General features: G+C 52.8%; 2 non-coding genes across 2 annotated transcripts; both read right to left on the bottom strand.

The window, feature by feature from the left end:
- Positions 1-352: 352 nt before the first annotated feature.
- Positions 353-543, bottom strand: LOC142681741 (U2 spliceosomal RNA). Its single transcript, XR_012853616.1, has one exon. It is a non-coding gene; the product is annotated as a U2 spliceosomal RNA (small nuclear RNA).
- A 1,269-nt stretch (positions 544-1,812) lies between these two features.
- On the bottom strand, positions 1,813-2,003 carry LOC142681742 (U2 spliceosomal RNA). Its single transcript, XR_012853617.1, has one exon. It is a non-coding gene; the product is annotated as a U2 spliceosomal RNA (small nuclear RNA).
- Between the last annotated feature and the right edge of the window lie 4,222 nt (positions 2,004-6,225).

Here is a 6,225-nt window from a genome sequence, read left to right as displayed (position 1 = left end):
CCTACTCCACTCCACTATTTGACTATGGTGCTGCATCAATCAGTGGCTGGCTCAGGTGCAGCTCTTTAACCTACCTAGGAGGGAGGGCGGAGAGAAGACAAGGAAGGTGAATGAGCTGTTCCAATGTGAAATGCCGGAAACACAGAAACACAGACGACACAAAACAAGAGGTGGCAATGTATTAATTAATTGCATTTAATAAATTAGCTCATTATCACACATGACTGTACAAATGCATTGTCCAACAGGTGTTGAAATAATGGGATTAAAAGGGGAGATCCCATCCGAAAGACAAAAACAATGGCAAACACAAAAAGCACTTTTGGAATCTGATTTTAGTAAACACATAAGGAAAGGGTGCACCGGTCCTGGAAATACTGCAATACCAGGTCAATGCGTGGAGTGGACAGAGCAAGCTCTATTTCCATCTCCCTGTTCTAAAAATCAATTTAATATATGGTCCCCAGATAGGGGACGTATCAGATATTAAACTGATAAGAACAGATACTACACTTGATCTTAGCCAAAAGGCCGAGAAGCGATAACCCGAACGGGCCGCGCGTTGACCGAGCCTGCCCAATACTGCTGTTCACCCCTTGCAGCGATTCAGCCTACTCCTAGGCAATTCCATGGGGCCCTGCAGGCTCACACACACTCACAGCTACTAAGCGGGAGGTGAATAAAGGCCGGAGAGGAAGCAAGACAGGATTTGCTTCTTTTGCTTGCACCACAATGCAGTGCTGAAAGAGGAGGAATCGACATAAAAACGCCTTCCTGGCAACGCCCAAATGCCCTCCTGCCGTGCAAACACTGGCAGCAGCAGCAGCAGCAGCAGCAGTAAGTGCATGCCCACTGCCACCCCTTCTCCTTTCACACCTTGTATCAGCTTTAATCCAGTCCAGTGCTGCCTGCTGAGCAGCACTGACCAACACTGCCTGGGCCCAGGCTTTTATCTCTGAGGCCCCATTATGATGTCAGAAAGCTGGCTCTGGCTCCTGAGGTCTCCACTATGACACGTGCAAAGTTCCGTCTGAACTTTATATAAGACGGTGCGGCTCAGTCAGTCACTCAGTGTTGCCTGAGAGGGCAACACTGCAACAGCCGGCCCCCAGGCTGTCTTTTTTTTGCACAGCTAGTTGCCTCCAGGAGGCCACAAGAGGGAGACAAGGGACTGCAAAATGGAAAATAGGCATCCACCAACTTTACAGACAACTTGTTCTCCTTGCTCCTACAACCTCCATCCTTGCACAGTTTGTTATTCTTCCAGGTAACATAGTAACAAATCCAAATTGCTGCTCTCTTTGTAGGCAAGCAAGGGTTTGTTGCAACTGCAATTCTTACTTCTTCTTGAAATGTAGGGACCACAGTACATTCCATCACATCCATCTAGTGTACACAGGTAGGTCCATTGTTACGGGCGGGCGGGCGGGCTGGCTGCTTTAATGGCTGTTTGCTGTTCCCCTACTCCACTCCACTATTTGACTATGGTGCTGCATCAATCAGTGGCTGGCTCAGGTGCAGCTCTTTAACCTACCTAGGAGGGAGGGCGGAGAGAAGACAAGGAAGGTGAATGAGCTGTTCCAATGTGAAATGCCGGAAACACAGAAACACAGACGACACAAAACAAGAGGTGGCAATGTATTAATTAATTGCATTTAATAAATTAGCTCATTATCACACATGACTGTACAAATGCATTGTCCAACAGGTGTTGAAATAATGGGATTAAAAGGGGAGATCCCATCCGAAAGACAAAAACAATGGCAAACACAAAAAGCACTTTTGGAATCTGATTTTAGTAAACACATAAGGAAAGGGTGCACCGGTCCTGGAAATACTGCAATACCAGGTCAATGTGTGGAGTGGACAGAGCAACCTCTATTTCCATCTCCCTGTTCTAAAAATCCATTTAATATATGGTCCCCAGATAGGGGACGTATCAGATATTAAACTGATAAGAACAGATACTACACTTGATCTTAGCCAAAAGGCCGAGAAGCGATAACCCGAACGGGCCGCGCGTTGACCGAGCCTGCCCAATACTGCTGTTCACCCCTTGCAGCGATTCAGCCTACTCCTAGGCAATTCCATGGGGCCCTGCAGGCTCACACACACTCACAGCTACTAAGCGGGAGGTGAATAAAGGCCGGAGAGGAAGCAAGACAGGATTTGCTTCTTTTGCTTGCACCACAATGCAGTGCTGAAAGAGGAGGAATCGACATAAAAACGCCTTCCTGGCAACGCCCAAATGCCCTCCTGCCGTGCAAACACTGGCAGCAGCAGCAGCAGCAGCAGTAAGTGCATGCCCACTGCCACCCCTTCTCCTTTCACACCTTGTATCAGCTTTAATCCAGTCCAGTGCTGCCTGCTGAGCAGCACTGACCAACACTGCCTGGGCCCAGGCTTTTATCTCTGAGGCCCCATTATGATGTCAGAAAGCTGGCTCTGGCTCCTGAGGTCTCCACTATGACACGTGCAAAGTTCCGTCTGAACTTTATATAAGACGGTGCGGCTCAGTCAGTCACTCAGTGTTGCCTGAGAGGGCAACACTGCAACAGCCGGCCCCCAGGCTGTCTTTTTTTTGCACAGCTAGTTGCCTCCAGGAGGCCACAAGAGGGAGACAAGGGACTGCAAAATGGAAAATAGGCATCCACCAACTTTACAGACAACTTGTTCTCCTTGCTCCTACAACCTCCATCCTTGCACAGTTTGTTATTCTTCCAGGTAACATAGTAACAAATCCAAATTGCTGCTCTCTTTGTAGGCAAGCAAGGGTTTGTTGCAACTGCAATTCTTACTTCTTCTTGAAATGTAGGGACCACAGTACATTCCATCACATCCATCTAGTGTACACAGGTAGGTCCATTGTGACGGGCGGGCGGGCGGGCTGGCTGCTTTAATGGCTGTTTGTTGTTCCCCTACTCCACTCCACTATTTGACTATGGTGCTGCATCAATCAGTGGCTGGCTCAGGTGCAGCTCTTTAACCTACCTAGGAGGGAGGGCGGAGAGAAGACAAGGAAGGTGAATGAGCTGTTCCAATGTGAAATGCCGGAAACACAGAAACACAGACGACACAAAACAAGAGGTGGCAATGTATTAATTAATTGCATTTAATAAATTAGCTCATTATCACACATGACTGTACAAATGCATTGTCCAACAGGTGTTGAAATAATGGGATTAAAAGGGGAGATCCCATCCGAAAGACAAAAACAATGGCAAACACAAAAAGCACTTTTGGAATCTGATTTTAGTAAACACATAAGGAAAGGGTGCACCGGTCCAGAAGAGGCTGGACGCAGCTGCAGGCTTAAGGGAAGCCGACATGACCGTCCTGGTAGGGAAAGGGTTAATGTTACGAGGTCAGGGAAAGTTGAAGGAGCTGAAGGAGGGACGGGGAGGAGTTAAGGGGGGCGGGGGGGGGCCGTTGCTGTGCTTCCCGCTGTTTCTCGGCATTGAGCCGGAAGCAGCGGGAGGAGTAACACACAGTAAGCAAAGCTCCCCGTTGCCTGGCTCTTTAGTAATGGCAGAGGCCCTGATTTTAGAGCGGCTGCGTGCCGCTGCTGTGCACCACGGTCCCGGATGGCTGGAGGAGACCGTGGCTGCATTAACGCGGATCCCGGACGCCGTTTCGCCACGCCGGGCACGGCGTTCGGGGTCTGTTGTAAGGGACAGGCTCCCCTCCCCCGGCCCCCTTACGAGCATGGCTATGGCGGCGGGGGGGGGAGTCGGCAACAACCGCTCCTGCGCTGGGCAGGCAGAGAGCGGTGCCAGGGGTGACGGCGATGCGGGCTGTGTCGACCCGTCCCTCTCGGCGGTCCCGACCTCCAGAGCGCCTTAGTCCGGAGGTAGTCCCGCGGACACGGCGTCGCAGAGGGAGCCCGATCCCGGACGCTGCAGGCCAGGCAGCTGGGAGGACCGCCCCTTCCCAGGCCCTGCGTCCTGGCAGGAATCCCAGGCCGCGACGGGGTCCGGCGGTAAGCAGGGAGTCGCAGGCTGGGCTCCCTGTCACCCCTCCCCCATCAGATGGAAGATGTCGAGAGCAAGGTACGGCCGCCCCGCATGGTGATGTTCCGGCCAGGGGGCAGGCTTCGTCAGGATCGTCTAGACGGACGACTAGATCTGCAGCGACGTCGAGGCAACAGGTCCGGTCGGAAGTCTGGGTCCCGGCGGTCGGGCGGCAGGTTGCCGGCCCATCGGTCAGCGCGTCCTCATCCCCTTTCCGAAGATGTCGTTGGGAGGGACAGTCGTCGGCGAGAGAAGAACTGGAGGAAGGTGAACTGGACGTCTATCGTCGAGGTCAGGATGGTCCGGCTGACGGGAACACAGCGCCTGTGCAGCCCGGTGAGTGTATAACTCCATTATTGTCTTATCCAGCGATTTTTATGTCGGGTGTCGGCGGGGGGGCTGCTAGCATAGCATCGGGGGCCGGTAGTGGCGCGGGCGGACGCGACGGAGCGGGTTTGGCAGATTTAGTGGGTTGCTTACGGGAGCTGGTGGGGCGCCTTGATAGGGCCGCGGCGCCGGTAGTAACGGAAGTGTCCCCTGCGGTAGTTTGGGAAGGCCCCAGGGACGTGGGATCGTTGCAGGCGCGTCCTGTGGTGGCGGTTAGAGAGGCGGTCGCGGTGTCGGTGCAGACTGAGGCACAGAAGGACGGCGATCGAGTGCGCATGGACGATCGTGCTCGGGGGGAGGTGTATGTTTGTTTTGAGGGTCCGTTGGGGGCGCATTTAAAGCAGGAGGTGCGTGATCGGATCTGGAAAGATGAATACGTTGAAATTTTTTCTCTCTTGCCGCTGGCTAAATTCAATTTGGATAAGAGCAAGCGGGATGAGAGTAAAAAGGACGAGGAGGAACGGCGGCGGTATAGGCTTATCCCGCAGACGTTCGTTAATTGGTCGCAGGCGTTCGCCATATTGGCTAGTGTGATAGGGGAAAAGGCGCCGGAAAATTGTTCGGCGTTATTTTGTTATTTGGATGCTATTGGGGAGGCTCATAGGGCGTATGGGGGTCAGGCGTGGCTGCGATATGATGAGCAATTCCGTCAGCGGAAGGCGGTTCGGCCGGCGATTCGGTGGGACCAGAAGGATATTGCTCTCTGGTTACGGGTTACGGCTCCGGTTAGGCAGCCCTTTCCCGGGAGCGGTGGCCAGGGAGGCCAGTCTAGTCAGAGTGGACCAAGCGGCGGGGGAAAGGCGGGGTTTTGCTGGCAATTCAATGAAGGCCAGTGCAAGTTTGGGGCCACGTGCAAGTTCAAGCACGTGTGCTCCGAGTGTAATGGTGCATCACACGGGGCGGCAAAATGTCTGCGAAAAAAGAGGTCCGGGAACCAGCACGGGGCTGGTCAAGGGGGTGTCGCCGGTGAGGGTGGAAAGGATGGCCCTTTATCTAAATGAGTATCCGGATAGGGCGGCAGCTAGGTTGCTTTATGAAGGGTTTAGTGTTGGTTTTGTTATTCCTCTGCCTCCTTATGAGGTTCCGGTTACGGGGAGAAATTTAAAATCGGCTTACTTGCATGTGGAAGTCGTGTCGGAAAAGTTGTTAAAAGAAGTTTCGTTGGGGCGCATGTCGGGGCCATTTGTGGAGTCGCCGGTGAAAGATTTAGTTGTGTCCCCTTTGGGTATTGTCCCTAAACGCGAGCCCGGAAAGTTTTGTTTGATTCAACATTTATCGTATCCCAAAGGTTCGTCGGTAAATGACGGGATTGATCACGAGTTGTGCTCCGTAGTTTATACCTCATTCGATAAGGCGGTGGGGTTAGTGCGGGCTGCGGGTCCTGGGGCGCTGCTAGCAAAAACTGACATCGAGGCGGCGTTCAGGTTGTTGCCGGTCCATACAGAAAGCAACGGCTGTTGGGTTGTTTTTGGAATGGGGCCTTTTACGTGGATCAGTGCCTTCCGATGGGGTGTTCCCTTTCTTGTGCATACTTCGAGGCGTTTAGTAGCTTCGTGGAGTGGGTAAAGAGGGGAGTATCCGGGGTCGACTCGTTGATCCATTACTTAGATGATTTGTTATGCGTTGGCCCGGGGGGTTCGCCGGTTTGCGGTAATTTGCTTCATGCTCTACAGAAGGTGGCGAGGGATTTTGGGATTCCTTTGGCGCGGAAAAAAAACGGAGGGCCCGGTAGCGACGATTTGTTTTTTGGGAATCGAAATAGACTCGGTGGCAATGGAGTGTCGTCTCCCGGCGGATAAGTTGGGTGCTTTGAGGCTGGAGGTTCAAC

Source organism: Rhinoderma darwinii (assembly GCF_050947455.1).
Source record: "Rhinoderma darwinii isolate aRhiDar2 chromosome 2 unlocalized genomic scaffold, aRhiDar2.hap1 SUPER_2_unloc_6, whole genome shotgun sequence".
Lineage (NCBI taxonomy): Eukaryota > Metazoa > Chordata > Amphibia > Anura > Rhinodermatidae > Rhinoderma > Rhinoderma darwinii.
Note: the sequence above shows the minus strand (reverse complement) of the source record. Positions and strands in the feature narration are given on the sequence as shown.